The 22,511-nt window shown below is 37.1% G+C and overlaps 1 long non-coding RNA gene across 5 annotated transcripts in view; it reads left to right on the forward strand.

Moving 5' to 3' along the window:
* Positions 1–17,262, forward strand: part of LOC110344286 (uncharacterized) — a 343,104-nt gene extending 325,842 nt beyond the window's left edge. For 4 of the 5 annotated variants that reach the window (XR_015451669.1, XR_015451671.1, XR_015451673.1 and 1 more), the window contains one exon: positions 8,949–17,262. This is a non-coding gene — a long non-coding RNA (uncharacterized LOC110344286). Of the gene's footprint in view, positions 1–485; positions 553–8,948 lie in introns of all 5 variants that reach the window. The other variant, XR_015451670.1, reaches the window with a different exon arrangement.
* The last annotated feature ends 5,249 nt before the right edge of the window (positions 17,263–22,511 follow it).

Below are 22,511 nucleotides of genomic sequence, written 5' to 3' on the forward strand. Positions count from 1 at the left end.
ATATCAAACGCAGCTTCCCGTGTAAGAGATCAGACTCCGGCAGGCACACACGCCGGCGCTCTGCTGGAGCTCCTTGGCTCTGCAGCCAGCTTCATTTAGGATTCCTAAATACTTTTGTGCACGCCCGCACACACAGCCGCCAAAGGAATTTCATTCTGTATCATCTGCATTCAAAAGCAACAAAGAGGAAAAGATGTGGACGTTAAATAGAAAGACGGTTGTGGCTCTGAGGAAAATCTGAAGCTCCAAATGGTGGGTGTTTGGTAGATGATGACTTGATGAAGGGTTCTCCATCTTTCTGTTTGGACAAAAGCATCAGTTCATCTATAGTCTGGTGGGCAAATGCAGCCCATTCCGCTGGCAGAGTGCCCAGGTCAATGATACTTCAAAATGCTGTACTGGGTGCCTGTTAACATGGGTATCAACTTTACAAGTGTTGGTCCTAAAGTCCACTTGACAAGCTTCTGGGAACTTTTGAATTCCAGGAGCAAAATTGAATGCCTTTGGGAACCAGGCTGGAGAACCTTTGTTATGAAGCTGGCCAAGTAAGAGGTGAGTATGTTTGCCCGAGCTAAGGGAGGCAGCATTCACTCAGCTCCTGCTGATCATTACCAAGAGGAAATTGTTGTCAGATCTCTTAATACATCAGAAGAAACCAGAAATCTATGTGTTGTTTGTTTTTTTTTTAAAAAAAAAAACAACTATGTGATCTCCTGATTTTTAAGTGATGGGTCTAATTTAAGAAATTAAATCCTGTGCAGGTCAAACAACACAATTCCAATAGATTACACCTTGAGTCACTTCTACACTAAACACCTTACTTAGTCTATCAAAGACTTACCTTCTCTTATGATCTAGTCCACATGACTTAAGAGGTTCAAATTTTCTGTCTTATTCCTTCATCTTTAGCTTTCCACTGTTCGCTTAGCAAGACTATATGCATTCCAAGGGCAGGGTGTGTCTCTTTTCCCAATAGTTCCCAGCTGACAGTAGGTTCTTAGCAATTTCTTGTGAATTACAACCTGACCTACTCCATTCCCCAAAGGATTTGAAGAATCCCACATAAATATATGCTATAGAAAAATAAAATAAATAGTTGAGCACACCAGGGTAAATACTTGCACTTGACCTTTTAACAGGGAGCCTCTAAGGCATGGTGCTTGTGTAAGTTTCTTCAGGAGTGCATCCAAACACCTTCCTAAGATTATATGCAGAGCTTGGAGGTTTGTGAGGATATGGGGCACGTGGGAAAATCTCACAAATTGATTGTGACATGAGTGAAGAACAAGGCAACTGAAATGGCTCTGGAGAAGATCCTGTGACAGGAAGGCAGAGAGATCAGAATATGAAATCGAAGCTCAACCTGGAGCTGGAAACCAGAATAATGAATGGCAACCTCTCTACTGAGCCTCCTTTGGTTGTAAGTGACAGAAATAGAACTAAGACTGGCTTAGGCAAACAGAAATGTCCTGGAAGAATATTGAAATAATATCCTTCCAAGCCGTAGAAAAAGAAAGGATTCATTTGGACCCACAAGAGAATCTGAACCAGATATATTGTCATAACTCCCTCTCTATATTTCAAATCTGCCTCCTCTTTGAATGTGGCTTAATTTTGTTTCCCAGCAGACAGGCTTCCTCCATGCATTAGGAAATAGAGCTACCAACAACCTCTGTGCCTCACATCTAACGGATTCCACTCCCAGAGAGGATTGCTTCATATTCTTTCTCATCACAAGATTAAAGCCCTTGGGGGAAGGGCTCTGAATGCCTCCCTGGAGTGTAGATGCCACCCCAGAGCCTTTTCAATCAACTCTGAATGCCACAAGAGGGGGTTGCCGTGACAGGCTTTGCTTTGGAAAGATACACACACAGGGATAACAATATGGCAGCCTTTATTCAGGCTACATGGCTCGTTTGGGGAAGAAACATTTCCAAGAAGATGGGGACACTTCCCAGAAGAAGGGAAAGGTACTGGCAGATTAAACATCCCCTGGAGTTCACAGAGCACTTGGCTACAAATGGCTTCTGAAAGTATCATCTCACTTTATTTGTTCTTCACACTGCTCCTTGAAGGGTGTAGGGTATTTATAATTGTTCCCATTTCACTAGTGGAGAAAATGAAATTCAGAGGAACTAAGCAATTTAATCAAGGTCATCTAGCTTTTTTAGCTTTTAAACATGGCCACTCCAGTACACAATCTAATTTTCCCCCTTAGCTTCAATACCAGTGCTCATTTTCTTATACAGGAGGCAAGAAGTAAGGTTGTGACACGCCATAAAAAGACTCTCTTACTCAAAGATCATGCTTTTCTGAATGATTTAAAGCTTGAGCGGTAGATTTCTCACTTGGTTGCTGCTTCTCAGCCTCTCTCAGTTTACTGGGCTTTCCTGAGATATACACCACTGACCTCAGTGGCCTTCTCTGCTTGGTTTAGGGATTTTGTTGTTTACCTGACATCCATATCCAAAGAGGGCAGATTCATTCCCACTTCATTCCTGATGGCCTAATTCTACATATACAGAGGCACATCTGCCTTGTGAAACAGCTGTAGTCCTCTGGTCCCTGAGCACTACTGCCTATGAAAAAAGAGGCCAGAACAAAGGAGAAAATCCAGATGAGGACGCTGGGCCACACGAGATGGAGACAGACATTCCCATTTCTTCAGTTGGGAACAGTTCCTCTTGCCTTTGGTGGAGAGCACAATCTTATATCTAGTACTAATACCTTGGCAGCAGGCTACTGGCATTTTCTGCCCAAAGATGATGAGAAAGAGTCCTCCCCAGCTGTGTCACCAGAAGACTCCTGTAGACTCACCAAGCCTCATGACCTTTCCTGCTTCAGTCAAATCATGAATATGCATCTCTCTTTCATCCTGTATGTTAATGTGCAGAGACATACTGGATCCCATTGATTTGAGTTGGATGAGCCAGGCCCTGTGTCCAAGCTGCCTTGTCTGCGTGTAGTAAGTATAGCATACTAAAAAGAAAGAATTACTCTTGACTTCAGAATGATATCCCTGCCAATGGTATCAATAATTTACTAAAGGGCCAGGGATTTAGCTCAGTGGTTCTGCCACCTGCCTCACAAGCCCAGGATCCTGAGTTCGATCCCCAGTACCCCTCCCCCAAAATCTACTAAAGTTATGGGATAATGTACTACTAGTTATCAACAGAGGGACCCATGGCAAGGTGAAGGCAAGTTAGGCTTCTATTTTCCCTTTCTGGATGAACCTTTCCCCTTCATCCCAAAGTGATTTGCTGTTCTCTACGTTTGGCCTCATTCATAATTCAGTGATCCGCATGGCAGGAAAACATTTAGAAAACTTCTTTTGCCTTCTTCAGGATGGTGGGGCAAAGGTGGCTTACAGCTATTCATCCATGCAAGGAAAACTATCTCAACTGCAGCCTGCTGGAAGAGACGGGGGCCATGGCCTCTCTCATTCCCATTTGGGGACTTGCCTAAGGGTGACATAATAAGTTGCTCTGACCTAGTCAGAGAGGAGAACTACAGACTGGATGAGATAAATTGATGCCGCTCCAGTCTTTTCAGACATCCTAGTGGTGACAGACCTCTGCCTTGGCAGTCTTGCTTTCTCAGAAGGAAACAATGATACATTTGTGTTGTTGATGAAGGCAAAGAAATGAAGTTATCTGAGTCTTAGAGGGAAACTTAAATGAATTGAGTGGTCACTGATTTTACCCATTTACTCATCTTAAAAATTTAATAAGCATCTGTTATATTCTAGGCATTGTGGTAGGTCCTGGGAATGAGATGAAAAAAGTCCACTAAAGACACAAACAAACATATACACCATTGTACTTTACATTTCTGATGTCTGAGTTTTTGGAATCATATTTTTATTCCTTCTCCTGACAGATATTTATGAAACACCAACTATGTGCTTGGGATTATATTAGATGCTAGAAATATAGCAATGAATGAGACAAGACAATGTTTCTAGGGAGGAAGATGAAAAATAAACCAGTGCACAAAATACATGCAATAGTTATTGCTGGAGTTCTGAAGGGAAGAATGGGTGATATAGAAAGTGACTAGAGTGGAGGTAACTTCAGATAAAAATGTCATTCAGAAGAAATGATATTGGAGCTGAACTTTACAGATTAGAAGAAGCCAGTCACCACAAAAATATAAAAAGGAATTCTATTAAGAGCAGTGGTGTGCTGGTAAATGTTCTACAACTGTCTCTTAGGGCAAAGGAAAGCCCTGGTTTGTAGTGTTTGCCAGTCTCCATGATGTAAATGCCCCCACATTATCAATTTAAAGTTGTCAACTGAACCACATTGAGCATAGGGTTGGGAAGAGAGGCCCATACAGTAGATTCCCACTAGGTTATGCTAGTGGCCTCCAGCACACCACTGGTGGCAGTTACTGGATCATACCAAGGATCAAGTTGAGAATGGGTCTTGGTTGGACTGGTGTGACAGAAAGAGTTCTCTGGGACTACATGGTGGGGATAAACTGTTGCTACATTCAGACACAACCTCCACATATTATATAGATAGCACACCCACAATTCAATGCATAAAGCACCATACCTGATGCTTCTTGATCCATTTAAAATATGATACTCCAACACCATCCACCTAGATATTTTCTATTTAATGTAGTAAATACAATTTAATATATGTGTGTGTGTGTGTGCATGCGCGCGTGTGTGTATGTGCACATAGATGGACAGATAAGGTATGGTGTTAGGGGTATGAGAAATACAGAGTCCCTGTCCCCATGGCACTGACAGTCTGATAGACAAAAGGAAAATAGGGAAAGAAAATTCACATTTATTAATCTACCACTAATATGTTAGAAAATCCAGAATGAGAAACACAGAAAAATAGCATGCATTTGCTATGATGGAAAGAATGAATTTTTAATGTTTCAAGTGCTTCAGAATTTTCAAGAAGGACAGAATCTCTGGGCCAAATGCCCAGCCGAGATGGATGGTTTTTTTTCAGTTCAGGACAGGAAAAAAGTATCAGATAAGAATTATTATTATTATTATTATTATTATTATTATTGTTGTTGTTATTTGATGATCACATTGTTCATCCACTAGGGATTCTTTGGGAGACACCCAGTAGATCAGCTTATAAAGTCTGATCATTGTCACCCTCCAAAGCCAAGAATCTAGAACTCAGCAAGCTAGGTAATGTCAGGCAGTTGTCAATTCATAAAATGCCTTAACAATACTGAGACCAATGGGAGTGGATATCACCACCTTCTACTTGGCATAGAAATGCTATAATTTATAACATGAAGTTTACATAAAAGGAATTGTTCTTTCTGATTGGCATTTGGGAGATGGTCCCTGATGATAAGTGCACTGCCTTGCAAGGCTGGCCAATAATCTTTCGGTGTCTGTCCTTTTCAAACCACTTTATCAAAGGCTCTACAAAGATGTATTGATTTGCCTTTGACAACAATAAAGAGTTTAAATTCCTGGCAGGAAAACCAGAGGAGAAATCCAGCAGAATTATAAATCCAGGACCTAAGCTTGGCAGAGACATCTGGATTGGTTGTGCACCCAGAAAAGTGAGACTAATCCTTGGGAGAGCAATCGTTCCTTCACTTCTAAGCAAAAGAGTACAGTAACAGCAGAAAAGGGAAGAGAACTTTGGGGCAGAAAGATTTACAGGGAACTAGAAAAGAGATACTCATTTTCTAGAAACAAGTGAATAGAGAATCATAGAAATAGACAGGTTTACAAAGTACAGCATGGCCAAAAGGTTCACATGTGGTCAAGAAGTTATGAGACTAAATAGCACTGAGGGAGGTGACCAAAGGTGCTACTCATTCTTTTAGTGAGAGCAGTTTTGGTAACACTAATATACAGTGCTTTTCATTTTAGGGGGAGAAAACATCTTTTTTATCAGTTCGGTCATAACAAATGTGAGGAAGAAAGTAAGGTTCTGATGGTATGTGGGTGATCCAGAAACTGGGCCCAAATCTTCTGAACCCACATTTCATCTTCTTTCTGTTGTATTACAGGATAATTCTCAAAAGAGCAGCTTGGAGCCAAAGTGGGACTGCAAGAAAGGAGGAGGTCCAAGCCAAGGGCATCAAGGGTAGAACACTTGCTTCAGAAATTGAGGTGGTGAAGAAAGGTTAAGGATTCATTTTAGAGACTTTTTTGTTCTTGCTGCCGTAGTTCTGGGATATAAGTAAGTGTAAATAGTTGGGGCTGGTGGAAGGGAAAGATAGAATATCACGAGAGATGAAGCAAGGTCCCAGAAAGGAGGGAAGGGATGTGAGATCCAGTACACATGTAGAGAGTGAAAAAGCCAAAGATAGTGTGAACTGGAGAAAAGGAAATTTGAGGAAGGTCCTGTTGTTTGACAAGGGCACCATGTGATCACTTCTAAGAGTATGAAGCACCCTTAGATTTGAGATTGCGATGAAAAATTGCTGTGAGATGTTTTCTCCATGACTTCCTGACACCCTCTCATACTCCATTAATGTCCTCAAGGGTTAGGAAAGACCCAGAGACTTTTTGACCCAGAATAGCTACTTTTTGGCATTAGCTATCTTCCTTCAGGATAACTGTGGTATAATGAAACCAACCCTGGGCTTGGGTGCCTAATTCTCAGGGTATGGTTCTTGACCCTAGAGTTCTCCTAAGCTTTATGCCAGGAACTCCAACTGCTGAACAATGTATTTGTGAGTTGTACCTGTTACTGCAAATTCACAGGGACTAAAACCATCATAAAATAATAGACTCTCAGTGGTGGAAAGATCACCTGGTCTAATTCTTGAATTCCCTTTGTAACAACCACACCAAGTGCCCTGCCTACCATTTCCAGTGACAAGGCACCCACTGCTCCTTCAGGCACCTTGTTCCATTTTTAGACATGTCTAATGGATACAAAATTCTCCCTCATATTTGTCTTAGATCTGACCTCTAGGCAAATCAGAATACCGAAATAAATTGGCTAATTCCTGTTCTCATGGGAGTGAACGTCAAAGATTTGAAGAGAGCCATCCTGTATCCCTGTGTTTTCTTGCTGTGCTTCAGGGCAAGTGAACCAAATTGTTCCTGTTGTTTCTGGGCACCAGGATGCCCATGTTGTGGAATCCACCTATGGATTCTGCCTTTTTGTCTGCACATCTGGTCCTCTTGACTACAATTTCTTTGCATCTGGTTCTTCTTTTCTCAGGACCATCCTGAACTCAGACTGCTGTCAAATCAGCCTTTGTCAACATGGCTTTTTACAGGTCACTTCCCTTGTCAGAAAAACTTCAGTGGTTCTTCATTTACTATGAGATGAAGTTGATATCTGGCATTAAATACCCTCCAAAATTAGGCATTTTAGTATTTCTCTAAGCTCTTCTCTGTTTTGAATGTTCCTCTCCAACCAGGATTACTCATTCATCCCCCTTTATTAATCTATTTATTTACTGAAGAAATATGCTATATGCCAGGCATTGTAGTACCAAAGGCCATGGGGATACAGAAATGGCAGAGACACAGTACTTGACACAAAGGGCTCACAGTATGCTCAGGAAGGAGACTATGTCAGTGCAGAACATTTCAAGATATTAGATACAGCAAAAAAATAATCGCTAAATATCACACCAAAAATGTGCAACAGTAGCAGAGAAGAGTGTTACCCAATATCCTAGAAGTAGACAGGAAAGGATTCACAAAGAGGCTGATACTCAAGCTGAGACCAGAAGAATAAGTAGAATTGTGTATGGTTAATAAGGAGAGATAGAAGTATTATAAGAAACATCTGAAAGGCCATGTTCTAAAAAGTTCAAGTTGTCTGACATTTCAATAGAGTATTCTAATATTTTAATGTGGCAAAAAGCAGTGGTGAGCTGGTAAATTTTTTCAAATAAATATTTTGTGATTAAGATGCATAAATTTCACATATTAAGGAGGTTGAGTGTGATGTTTCCACATGCACTTCAGTGAAATCTCTATCCCCAACTGCACAGTCTTCCTAACTTCTCTTAATAACTATTCCATATTCAGATGACTTTTAAAAATTCTTACTGCCCAGCTTTTTAGGGTAGGGTTGAGGAGCCCTAATTTTCAGCATTTGCCTATTTCTATAGTGTGAACACCCCCATCACTGATGTCACAGTGTGACATCACTGACTTCAGAAATGGGGAAAGTGTGCTGGATCGGCTCCCATAAAGCCAAAGGGAAATAAACAAGGACCTAATCAGGAAATTCTTCATATATGTTAGGAAATTGACATTGACATTGAAATTGACATTTTTGATCTGAGGGGTTAGGGTTAGGATCCTGATGTCTTTAGACTAGAAAATGACAAAGGTAGCTTTGCTTATGAAAATGAAGACAGTATGTATATGTATAATGTGGATATGGGTGTGTTTGGAGAAGTGATCAAAATTAGAAAACAAGTTAGTCCACTGGTTCCCCTCACCTCTTCTCATACTGAGGATTGAACCTAGGCCCTTCCCACTGAGCTATATCCACTTCCTATTTTATTTTTTACTTTGAGACAGTATCTTGGTAAGTTGCTCAGGTGGGTCTCAAACTTGCTATACTTCTGCCTCAGCCTCCCAAAATGTTGGGATTACAGGCATGCACCACTGTGCTCACATGGGACACATTAGAATTACCTATGTGTGTTGGGGGTGAGTGCTGAGACCTCAACCCTGAGATCATGATTAAGTCTGAATGGCTAGGCCCAGGCTTCAGTATACCTTAAATGTGTCTCAGGTGATATTAATATTCAGCATAGGCTGCAAAGCACTGTGTTAGGAAACTATTGCTCTAAAATGTGTTTTTCTCTTTGTTCAATTTCATGTTTTGCCTTGGGAACATCTCCAGCTCCCCCTGCCTGAGCTCTTCATTTGTCTCCATCCATTTGGGTAGCAGCCCTTCCCTTCAGACTTCGATCTTCTATTTCCCTTTCTTATGAGCTTTTGGTATCTTCTTTTGTTTCCCAATCAGGCCTCACTCAGATGCCAATTAGAAAGTGCTCCTGATTTTCTGCCTTGCTGGTAAGGAGAAGCCCTTACCACTCCAGCAGGACCTGGGTACCAAAACTCTAGCATAGGAGCCTAAGCCTTCTTGCAAGAGGAGAAGTGACAACAAATTTAAGTAGAGAAGATGAATATCTGCATGAGCCAAGTGACTGTGAAGAGGGCAAAGAATTAATAATTGTGTAATAATGTTACTGAATACTTACTGTGAGCTGCTTTCTAGATGACTCCATGAATTTGTTTAAATCTCCAACAATCCTGCAAAGTAGGTACTGTTAGTATCATTCCTTTCTGATATATGAGGAAATTAAAGCACAGAGAAAATGAGTAACTGCACCAATGTCAACAGCTAGGAAGTGACAAGACAAGCTTCAAGTTCGTGCAGTTTGACTCAAAGGACCATGTTCCTAACCGCTACATTCTCCTGCCTCTTTCAAGAAATGCTAGGTCTGCTTAGAGAATTTGATTATTCACTGGATGTGTATGGGAAGAGGCAGAGTGATCAAATTCCAGGTTGCTGGCATCAACAATTGAGGGGACCAAAGATCCACCAACCAAAGTAGAGCATTTGGGAGGAAGAACTCTGCAAGGTGTGAGTCTGGGCACGTGGACTTTGCAGTACTGGGAGCGATGACCCTCTTGGTTACGCATGAAGATTCAGAAGTCAGGAAAAGAAATCTAGTTGTAAATATACATTTCTGTAGTCAGAATTGAGGTGATACTTAATGACAATGGGACAGTCACTCCAATCACCCAAGTAGCATTTGTAGATAGAGAAGAGAAAAGGGCTAATCTACAGCAATGGGAGGCCAGTGTTTAATGATCCTGGAATAAAGGACATTGAGTGCACAGTTAGATACCAAAAGCATCAGGGACACTTGACATTGAGAAAATCAAATGAATATAAATATAGAAAATAGAAATAGAAAAAATAGAAATGGAAAAAAATTAGCCCTTTTTCTTGACTACTCTTACTCTACACTCAGTGCTTTACTCTGATCATAAATATGTGGTTTATTTTTCCCAGACTATTATCTGTTACCTAGATATAGCTGTGGGTCCTAAAACTTAACTCAGTTCTGATACTGCCCATCTGGAGATAGTACAGACTCTACAAATTAAGTTATAATTTGTGGTCTCCACAATCCTTTTCCTGAGTTTCAATATTTTCTAGGATGACTCGCAGAAATCAGAGAAACATATATGTTCACCTGTTGATTATAAGTGATATTACAAAAGACATAGATAAACACCCAGATGAAGAGGTACATAGGGCAAAGTATGTGGAAAGGGGTGCAAATCTTTCACGCCCTGTCCGGTCTCATTATCCTATCAACACCTCTACCTGTACAGCAACCCAAAAGCTGTCTGAACCCTATAGCTCAAAGACTTTTATGGAGGCTTCATGGTGTAAAAAGCACAATTAACTCAATCTCCAGCCTCTCTCTCCTTTCTGGAAGATAGGCATAGAGCTGAATGTCCCAAATTCCTAATCAGGACTTGATCCTTTGTCCCCCATTTAGGAGCTCACTAAGAACCACCTCATTAGAACACACGTCCCTTCTATAAAACAGGAAATGTCAAGAGTTTTAGAAGCTCTGTGCTTGGAACTGTGGGAAGAAACCAAATATACATTTTTTAATATAACTCAATATAGCAATAATCCAGTGAATTATCCTGTGAAGGAAGAGATTGATCAGTAGTATCAAATAGTACAAGGGTCACAAGTAAATAAAGACAGAAAAGTAGCCGCTGGGCTTGACCACAGAAAGTCACTGGTGACTTGTCAAGTACTTTTCATGGAACAGGGAAATAGTGAAAGAAGTGAGCAGTGAGTTATGGGGTATGCGAGAAGGGAAGGACATATATGTATATATACACACAGTCTTCACTTCACCTGTATATGTTTTGTATGTATAAATTTAGAAAGACTAGAATTGAAATACATGTATGAGTATGAATATTAACAATGGGAAACAAAACAGGAAGCTTTAAAGTAAAATACAGCAATGAAGAACTATGGATGATATTTTATGTGTTTTTGTTTGATAAGTTGATTTCTAAGTGGAAGAGACTTGAAAACATTTAGATCAAAGGAAAAGAGACAGAAAAGAAGGGAATAACAGAAGGATCAAAAGTCCAAAAGAAATGGGAATGATAAGCCTTGAACAGAATGGTCACATGGTTATAGAGATTACCAAATACCCCATATGGATTTAGACATAAGCACAGTTTATTCACACCTGATCATCTCCTTATTCTTTGAGAAGTAGAAAACAAGAGACACAGGAAAACATAATTAAATAAATGATTGGTTTGAAATACCTTCTTTGGGGATATTGGGTGCAAATTCTCCAAGAACTAAAGGAAAAATTTGCCAAACAGAATTTAAAGTCCACCTTATATTGGAAACTCCACGTTTCTAATGATGTCAGCCTTCATGGCTATACAAGTTTCTTCAGTTCTACTCAGACATACATGTTTAGGGGCAGGGAATGGAGATTGGAGGATGAATTTGGAGGTAGTTTTATATAAAAAAGTAGGAGCAAAAATGTTAAGATTGCAAATGAATAGTTCATAGTATCAACTGTGGATTTTATAGTTGATGAAAAGAGAATGAAAAGGTAGTTGGTAGATGAAAGAAAAATGAGACATTCAAGAGACTAGAGACATCAGTGAGATTGGCAAGCAACTATGATAAATAGTAAGTAAAAGAGCTAGAACAATTGTTTTGGCAGAAAAGGAGACAATGAATTAGAAGTTTTCATGCAAAGAAAAGAGGCAGATGAAAAGAAAAGGTAGGATGTAGTCATATAAGAGTGGAAGCTATATTCAGTTGGGTTGTGAAGGTCAAGAAACTTAGAAGCTATTGTGTTAGGTGAACTCTCTGAGAATGGTGAAATATCCCTCAGAGTGGGCTGCAGGGGAAGGATCTAGATGCCTAATGAAATTTGGTTTCCATTCATTTGATGAGCTAAGGAAGCTCTGGAGTCTGTGGAAATTTCTCACTTCTTTTCCACACCAGGGTTACACTCTTCTTCCACTGCCTCTTTAACTGAGTCCATGGCTTCTCTATTGCTTGGGCTGTTATCTCTCCAAATCTGCCTAAAGAGTGAAGCTCAGCCTTTCCAGTTCTCATGTCCCTGCTGATCCTGAAGACAAGTCTGTGGGCCCTTTGTTTCTGAGAGTTTCATTGCTGACTGCTGTCAGAAACAGAAGTGGAAGTGACAGGTACCAAATGTAGCTGCAGTTTGCAGAATCTTACACCATTTTCTCTAGCATAGTCTCTGGGTATATTTTTTGACTCCTTTCTGGCAGGTATGATAGAAGCACATGGAACTTGATTTGTCTTTGCTTTCCTAAATGTAAGGTTCAGCAAACCACAACCCTCAGACTGTCCTTCCTCTATCCCTGAGGACAGGCTAAACTCTACCTGTTTTATGATGCATAAAACCAGAGACATTTTCAAAATGTAATAGATCTTTGTGCTTCTACAACTGAAATTAAACAGAAATTAACATGTTTCTATACTTTCTTCAGATCTATTTTTTTTAAAAGAAATAAAATATTTCAGATACAGATAATATTCCACCTGGATTTTCTTTCATCTCTATACCCCATAATATCTGATAACTTGAAGTTGGTGTAATTTCCATTCAAGTTTTGTGCTTTTACTATTTATGAGTTTATCTATAAATAACACATATCATATTGCAAATAGTTTTTTTCACTCAACTTTGTTTTTGAGAGTTTTCCATCTTGAGATATGTGGATCTAGTTCATTCATTGAATTCATTGTTGTAGTATCTCACAGTATGAATAAACCATAGTTTGTTAGTTCCTTGGTGAGGGATAGTGTGCTTCCATTTACTCACTATTACAAGTCATGCTGTTGTGAGAATCTTCAAACTTGTTTCCTTGTGCACATTTGCTAGATACACCAATGTCTAGTATATCTACAAGATAGATACTAGAAAGTATATTGCTATGTTTTATGCACAGTAATGGCATGTTCATGCTTTTAGGAAGTCACTAAACTTTTCCAAAGTATTTGCAAAATTCCTCCCTGCAATGCATTAGATTCAGGTTGCTCTAGCTCCAAAACTTTACCAATATTTGGTATTTTGTTATTGTTATTTCAATCACTGTAATTGGTACAAGAAGAGTATCTCACAGTAAGGTTAAAATTTGCCTTTGCCATCTTTTCAGGTGACTAACAGCTATTTGCATGTGTTTTTTATGATGTGTCTGTTAATTTTTTAATATGGTGTATTACATTTATTAATTTATGAATGTTGAACCATCCTTGCATCCCTGGGATAAATCCACCTTGGTCAGGGTGTATGATCTTCTTGATGACCCTCTGTATTCTGTTTAACAGTATCTTGTTGAGGATTTTTGCATCTATGTTTATTAGGGAGATTGGCCTGTAGTTCTCTTTTTGGGTTGGGTCTTTCCCTGGTTTTGGAATCAAAGTAACACTTGCTTCCAGGAATGAATTTGGAAGTTTCGCTTCCCTTTCAATTTCCTTGATGAGTTTAAAGAGTAATGGTGTTAGTTCTTCTTTAAATGTCTTGTAAAATTCAGCAGTGAAGCCATTGGGACCTGGGCTTTTCTTTGTTGGTAAATATTTTATTACATTTTCAATTTCACTCATTGTAATTGGGCTGTTTAGAATTTCTATATCTTCTTCCTTTAACTTTGGCAAATCGTATGTATCTAGGAATCTGCCCATTTCCTCTGTGTTTTACATTTTATTGGAGTAGAGGTTCTCAAAGTAGGTATTTATGATCCTCTGGATTTCTGTTGGATCTGTTGTGACTTCACCTTTTTCATTCTTAATTGCATGTATTTGTGCTTTTTCTTTCCCTTTTTTGATAAGGTTGGCTAAAGGTTTATTGATTTTATTTATTCTTTCAAAAAACCAACTCTTTGATTCATTGATTTTTTTTGTATTGTTCTCTTAGTCTCCATTGCATTGATTTCTGCCCTGATCTTTATAATTTCCTCTCTTGTACGAGCTTTGGATTCGTTATGCTATTGTTTTTCTAGGAGCTTGAGGTTCGGCATTAGGTTATTTATCTGAGTTTTCTCTGTTTTCCTAATATGGGTACTCACTGCTATGAATTTCCCACGTAGAACTGCTTTCATTGTGTCCCATAGATTCCTGTATGTTGTACTGGCATTGTCATTTACTTGTAGAAACTGTTTAATTTCTTCTTTAATTACTTCTGTGACCTATTGGTTGTTCAAGAGGGTGTTATTCAGTTTCCATGTGTTTCTTGGGGTTTTGTGGTTTCTTATGTTATTCATCTCCAATTTTATTGCACTATGGTCTGATAATATACAGGGGGTAACTTCAATTCTTTTACATTTACTTAGACATGTCCTATGAGCTAGCATGTGGTCTATTCTGGAGAATGACCCGTGTGCAGGTCAAAAGAATGTGTCTTCCGATTTTGTGGGGTGGAGCACTCTGTAAACATCTATTAAGTCCATTTGTTCAATAGCTTGGTTCAGTTCTAGAATTTCCTTGTTAACTTTTTGTCTAGATGATCTGTCTATTTGTGATAGTGGGGTATTGAGGTCCCCCACTACAATTGTGTTAGTGTTTATTTGGTTTTTCATGTCCATTAATATTTGTTTTGTATAGTTGGGGGCATTCGTATTTGGTGCATATATATTGATGACTGTCATCTCTTCCTCTTGGATTGTTCCCTTCACAAGGATGTAGTGACCATCTTTGTCTCTCTTAATTAGTTTTGGTTTGAAATCTACTTTATCTGCAAATAAGATTGCTACCCCTGTTTTTTTCTGGGTTCCTGTGGCATGGAGAACTGTTTTCTATCCTTTTACTTTCAGTCTATGAGTTTCTTTTTGAGTTAGGTGTGTTTCTTGTATACAGCATATTGTTGCATTTTCCTTTTTAATCCATTCTGCCAGTCTATTTCTTTTGATTGGTGAATTGAGACCATTAGCATTGAGGGTTATAATTGATAGAAATTGATTTATCCTTGTCATGATGTTTTACTTTTGTTGGCTCTTTTATTTCTTATTTTTCCCCCTTTCCCTTTCGTGTCTTACCTTGCCTGGTGGCTTCCCTCTGTTGAGCCTCATGGAGTTGTGGCCTTCATTGCTTTTCTCTAGGATATTATTTAGAATTGCTTGGAGTTATGGTTTGGTGTTCATGAAATTTCTCAGGTGTTCTTTGTAGTGGAAGTATCTAATTTCCCCATCAATTTTGAAAGATAATTTTGCAGGATACAACAATCTAGGTTGGAAGTTATTTTCTTTTAGGGCTTGAAATACTTCACTCCAGGCTCTCCTTGATTTGAGGGTTTGTGTTGAGAAGTCTGCTGTGATTCTGATGGGCTTTCCTTTGTAGGTGATTTGTTTCTTTTCTCTAACTGCTTGTAGGATTTTGTTTTTCTGTTGGGTTTCTGGGATCTTGACTATTATATGTCTAGATGTAGATTTTTTTTTTATCATGGCTAGATGGAGTTCTATATGCCTCACTTATCTGTATGTCCAATTCTCTACCTCTGTCTGGGAAGTTTTCTACTATTCCTTCTGTGAACATTTTTTTTAGGTGAATTGTGCTTTCTCCTGTTTTTTCATGGACTCCTGTCAGTCTTATGTTATTCTTCTTTGCATCATCTAGCAGTTGCTGGATTGATTCCTCATGGTCCCTTACTATTTTTAAGAAATCTCTATTTTCTTGGTCTCTAACCGTGATTCTGTCTTCTATATCTGATATTCTATCTTCAGATTCCCTTAATCTGCTGTGGATACTTTCAATGGAGTTTTTGATCTCCTGAATATCTGTTTGTATTTGTTTCATGGATTCCATTTCTTTCTTACACTGGGTGATCATGGTTTCCATTTCTTTCTTATGCTGGGTATTCATGGCTTCCAACATGTTTCTGAGCTCATCTATTTTTTATCTGTTTCTGTTCTAGATCCTCTAATCATGTCCTTCACTCTGCTCACCATCTCTGGGAAATTATTTCTGCTTTGAAATTTTCTAGAGCCTCATTCATCTCTTTTGTTACTTCCTGTGCTATCAGTTCAGGGTATCCAGGTGGTTGGTTATGGGACTTTTCCATTTCATTTCCCCCAGGATTTATCCTCGATGGGGTGGGAATCTGAGTTTGTGCCTTGCTTAAATGTCTTCTCATTTTTGTTTTTGGTACTGTCCTTGGTTTAACTGGGTTGATAGTTTTAAATTGCTTATTGTAGGTATCTTTGTTGCTTGTAATTAGAACCCTTATGGAATGATTGCTTCTCAGAGGTGTCTTCCAGATATAGCTGGTCTTTAAGTTTTGAGTCTCTAATGACTCTAAGGGTATGTCATTTTCCTTATACTAGGAAGGTTCATTGACTAGATCAATAACAACACCTTAGCCCAAGTGATACAATCAGCAACACCATTGCATCAAGTACTTCTTCAAAAATGACATTTTGTGGTAGTTATTAATCTATCACCTTTAGCTGTGTGAATTAAATCAAGATTGAGGACCAACCCAACATATAGTGAATAAACTCTTCAATATAACAACTTTATCCTTTGGGATGGGGAGTTAGAAGGGGTTGGGGAGGGAGGGACAGATGGGAAGAAGGATAGGGGAAAGTTAGCATTGTGGCCAGAGGACACAGGTGAGAAGGAAAAAGAGAATAATAGGAAAATAAAGAAGAACTCCAAATGAGGACCAAAACAGGGACAAAAAGGGAAGATGAACAATGTGGGAGAGCAAGAGAGTGAGTGTAAGAGAGAGAGATGGGAAAGAGAAAAGAAAGAAGAAGAGAAAAGAAAAAAAAGAAGAGAAAAACAAATATTTGCAAAGAGTAGGAGAAAGAATTAAAGATAAGAGGAGCAAAAGAAAAGAAGAGAGAAAAAAACCAAACTAATAATACTAATTTTGGGAATAAAAAATAACAATGAAGATGAAGGGCCTCTTTCAGGGTATGTCTCTGCTGTCAAAATAGACAATATGGGTTGCAGTGTGCAGATATAAGTCAATGAGTCTCAGCAAGCAGACCTGTGAGATTCAGGCAGATTTCTGGCTGCAAGTCCCAAGCTGTGCTCCCTGTCCTCCTGTAGGGTTGAACTCTGCAGAGTTGAATTGCAGGTTCCAGCTGCCCTTCCCCTGAAAATAGTCCCAGTCCTGATGAGAAGTGAAGATGACTCCAACTTACCCAGTACAGTGGTCTGGTGGTCTGGTGTCCTCTGCGTCTTTGTAGTGTGGAACCAGGTGGCTGTACAGAGAAGAGGCCAGAGGAGCAGGGGGTTGGGGGGGTTGGGGGGGGTGGTGTCCAGTGGATTGCTGCCGGGGCGCAGGTTGATTTGGCATGTTCCACGCGACTCGTGACCTTGGTATGGCATCCGCAGACCTGCCTCACTTAATTTAGATCTTACATTAATTTAGATCTTAAATTACTCTAAGTACTATTTTATAGTTTTCATGTATTTTATTAGATATATGACTCTTGTGTATATAAATCCCTCTTGATCATGGTGTATGATACTTTTATTACGGTGTTAAATTCAGTTCATTAGTATGTTGTTGAGGATTTTTGTATCTATGTGCATCAAGCATATTGTCCTGTAATATGTTTTTTTGTAGTATGTCCCCTAGCTTTGGTATGAGGACAATGCTGGCTTCCTAAAGTAAGTTTGACAGTGCCTCCTTTTATTAAATTTTTGGAAAAAATTTGAAAAGGTAAACATTTCAATGGATGTACACTGATATCTCTTTGTGGTTTTAATTTGGTTTTCAATACTGTTGTGCATATTTTCTTATGCTTCTTTACCATCCACATCTGTTCTCTGGTATAATGTCTGTTTAAACATTTTCTAATAATTTTTTTCCAGATCATTATTTGTTCAATATTGGTTTGGGGGAACTTTCTGAAACAAATCACATCCTCTGGTGTCTTGTTGGTGCTTGAGATGCTTTTTTAAATTGTATGGAAAAATGTTTAAGTGCTTTTCAGTTTTGTTTTGGTTGAGTTCTACTGTATTTGAATATTATTGTAGTTTTTTTACCCTTGCATTGCTCTTCTTTGAGTGGTTTTAATTTTTTGTATGTGTGTTTGATAATAAAGTTATTTAATAAAAAAATTTTCTAATATTTAGAACATGTATAAGTAAGAATATATATATTCTGGATACTAGGATTTTCTCTGATGAAGTATAATTTAAAAAGCTTTTTAATTTATATGATTTTTGTACTCTAAGAAATATTTACCTAATTTAATTCACAAAGATATTCAACTGTTTTCTTTCAGAAATTTTATAGGTTTAGGTTTTTCATTCAGGCATAAGATTTATTTCAAGTTATTTTTTGTGTATAATGTGAATTCCTTCATTCCTCACAGACATTTGTTTTTTCAGTCAAATCATGGTCAAGTAACATCTGAATTTTTAAGTTTGCATTTTCTGATTACTAGTGAGAATGTGTACTTTGTTTTTCATATATCCATATGAGGAATAGGTTGAGATTTATTTTACATATGGCTATTCAATTGTTCTAGCATCGTTTGTTAAAAAGACTATCCTTGCTCCATTGAATGACATTAGAACTTTGTTAGAATAAATTAGCCATATATTTGCGGTCTGTTTTTAGAAATCTGATCTAATGTGGTGTTTTTCTGTTTTTTTGGTTTTTGACTATTTTTTGGCCAATATTGCAAGATCTTTATTATTATAGCTTTTTTATAGTAAGTCTTATTGTGAATTCTCCAATTTTATTCTCTTTTAAAATTGTTTTGGTTACTCTAGGTATATTAGTTATCTATGGAATCTCAATAGATCCTTTGCCTGTTTATATAAACTTTCGAATAAACTTGTTGACTTCTACAGCCTATCCCAAATTCTGTTATGGTTTTGTTTGAGACTTCTTTGAATCTATAGATAAATTTAGGTAAATTTATGTGTACAAATATCGAGTCTTATGCAATATTGGACACAATATATCTTTCCATTTATCTATGTCTTTCTTGATTGCTGTCATTAATGTTTTATAATTTTCATCATAAATATTTTACATATTTTGTTAGATTTATCCCTTATGATGTATTATTTTGTATTATTACATATGATTCTTCTTTTACAATTCAACTTTCTAATTGTTCATTGCTAGAATGTAAAATCCAACTTTATTTTTTAAACTTGAATCCTGCAAAATTGCTAAACTCACTTATGAATTCTAATAGCCTTTTCTGGAGATTCTTTATGATTTTCTATTTAGACAATTATGTTTTATGAGAATTACAACAGTTTTACTTCATTGTGTACTTTTGTTTCTTGTGCGCTTTTGTTTCTAACTTGTGAAACTTTGGTTCTAATTTGTGCACTTTTGTTTCTTTTTCTTGTCTTATTGCACTGTTGAAGATTCCAGCACAGTGTTGACTAAGTGTGGTAAGAGCAGATAATTATGTAGAATTAATATTCTTTTTTCTTAAATGTATTGTAGAATTCACCAGCAATATAATCTGGGTTTTCTTGGTTGAAAGTTTTATAAATATGACAGTATCAATAAATGTTCACTAGATGAACAGATTTAAGATACAGCCATCTGCTGAGTCAAGTTTGGAAGAATGCAAAAAGGCCATTTGTGCACTGAAGATTCAAAGGAAGTTAAAGGCCTCGTGCTTAATGCAGAGTCCAGTGTGTCTATCAGGAAGCTGAAGGTTCTGTGTTAGAAACCTGGAGACAGATGTACAAAGATGATGGTGAAGACTGGAGCTCTTCTGAAGAAATGGAAGTGAGGCTTCCTTCTTCTTTTCCTTTTTATCCCATCTAGGCTGCAAGTCTACTGGTTGGTGCCACTACACCCAGAGTGAGTCTTCCCTCTCCAGTAAGTCCATCATCCAGACACACCCAGAACTATGCTAAACCAATCATCTTGTTTCTTATTCAAGTTGATACCACAGTTAGCTGTCACAACAGCCATGTGTCTTTTTTTTCTGTCATTGTGTAGACAGCGTATAATGTACTTAAACAAACCAAGGTAGCTATGACTTCACACAGGTGATATAATTTTATAGGACATGATCACATATGCTGTCTGTTGACTGAAACATTGTTATACAGTGCATGACTATGCAAACTCTATTTTATTAATAGATATAGAGTTGTTCAAGTTACCTGTTTCTTTTTGAGTGTATCTTCCCTGAAATATGTTGACTACTATGCTTTTTAAATTTATTGGCTCTGTATTGTTCAAAATATTCTTCTATTGTTTTTTAATATCTATAGGATCTGTATGATATTTTATCTTTAATTTGTGATGTCAGTTACTTTTATCAATATTTTCTTCTTAATCAAGTCTGGCTACAAGTTTATAAATTTCATTAGTCTTCAAAAAAGTGTTTTCTGATTGTATTTTTTTCTGTATTGTTTTACTGTTTCCAATTTTACTTATTCCTCTATTTTAATTATTTCTTTCTTCATCTGCTTTGTTCAGTTTCCTGTCTCTTCTAAAGGAAAATTTGAGGGAATGTATTTGAAACCTTTCTTATTGCCTAATACCAAATATTTCTGATATAAATTTAAATCTAAGCACTTAACTTTTACCTGCATTGCACAAGTTATGTTTTCATTTTAACTAAATAAAAAATGGTAACTAGGGCTGGGGATTTAGCTCAGCGGTTCCGTTACTTGCCTTGCAAACACAAGGACCTGAGTTCGATCCCTGGTACCAAAAAAAAAAAAAATGGTAACTAGTTTTCTTTGTGACTTCCTTCATGATCCACTGGTTATTTAGAAGTATGTTTTTTAATTTACAAATTTGGGAGGATTTTTTCTGATACTTTTCTGTTATTGATTTCTATTTTAATTTCACTTTTGATCAGAGAATATAATTCTTGTGAATTTAATTATTTTAATTTTTGGTTTTTACAGTCCAGAATATGACCTCTTTTGATAAACATTCTGTGTACACTTGAAAAAAAATGATATTCTGTTGTGAGTGGAGTATTACACAAATGTCAATTACATTATGCTGGTTAATAATGTTTAGGGCATTTCTCTTTAATGATTTTCTGTCTACTTGTTCTATTAACTAATGAGCAAACAGTTGAAGTCTTTATAGCAGTGGATTTCTCTGTTTTCTAAGTTCTATCAATTTTTGCTTAATGTATTTTAAAATATATTATTAGGTGTATAAACATTTAGAATTGCTATATCTTCTTGATAAATTGATCCCTTCCTCAAAATGAAATATCTTTCTTCATTTTCTGTAATGTTCCTTTTCTGAGGTATACTTTGTCTATTATTAAATAATAACTCTGGCTTTCTTATGATAATTATTTTCATATTTTTCTATTATTCAGTTTTAGCTTATCTGTATTTTTATAATTAAATTGGCTTTCTTGTAAATAGCATATAATTTGATCATGCTTTTTTATCCACTTTTACATTCTCTGCTTCTTAATTGGAGTGTTTAAAAGATTGATTTTTAACATATTTATTTATCTGGTAGATTTTAAATTTTACATGCTGCTATTTGTTTTCAATTTGTCCTATCTTGTTACTTTCTTCTATTTTTGTTGTCTTTAATTTTTGTTTTTGATTAATTGAGTACTTTCTATCATTCCATTTCATCCACTATTATGGAGTATTATCGATATTTATTTTTAATGGTCATCCTATGGTTACAATACACATCTTTAACTTATCACAATCTATCTTTGATACTATTATAATACTTCACATATAAGAATTTTATATTTCTTTTTTTTCCCTTGCATTCTTGATTCTTTGTTGTACATATTTTACTTTTACATGTTATAAGACCTACAATAAACTATTATTTTCCTATAAACAATCAAAAACCTTTTAAATAAAATAAATTAGATACATTTATATTTATCTTTCTATTTGTTATTTCTACTACTCTGTATTGCTTTATGTAAAACTAAGTTCACATCTGCTGTCATTTCTTTTCTGGGTCTGTTTTTCTTCTACCATTTATAGGCCATGTTGTCCTGCTTCATCTGTCTATTAATTTTAATTAGATGCCAGAGATAATGAATTTTGTGTTTTGGGGTGCTGGAATTTGTTGTCTTACTTTAAAAATATTGGTCTTTATTTTGGCAGAATATTAAGTTACTTGTGGATCAAGTTGATGATTTCGAGATTTATTTTTAAAATTTTAGTATATATGCTGTCTAACCAAGCACTGTTTTTAAGATTTTATAGGGCAGGTCTAAGAGAAAATGTCATTGTCCCCCTACTCAGTAAAATGAGACACTTTTTGTCTCTCTGAAATTCTCTGTGTAGTCAACAAAGGCTCTCCCTTGCCAGTGGGGACTCAAATGATGCCCAGTTCTGTGTGAATTCCATAAATCGTTCTTGGCTTACAGTGTCAGGTAATTGTTCTTTCTCTGGGAGGTGTTTTTGGGCCAGATTTGTGGAGTTTTAGCCTATAAATGTGGCGTGTAGTTTTCAGCCAAAGACTCAAGGGGATTCTGCACTGTTTTCTGCAGCTCTTTCTCTGTAGAGCTCCCCCTCCAGCTCACTGCCTGA

Source organism: Heterocephalus glaber, unplaced genomic scaffold (assembly GCF_053883595.1).
Source record: "Heterocephalus glaber isolate CG9 unplaced genomic scaffold, H.glaber_assembly_v1.0 deba00001429, whole genome shotgun sequence".
Lineage (NCBI taxonomy): Eukaryota > Metazoa > Chordata > Mammalia > Rodentia > Bathyergidae > Heterocephalus > Heterocephalus glaber.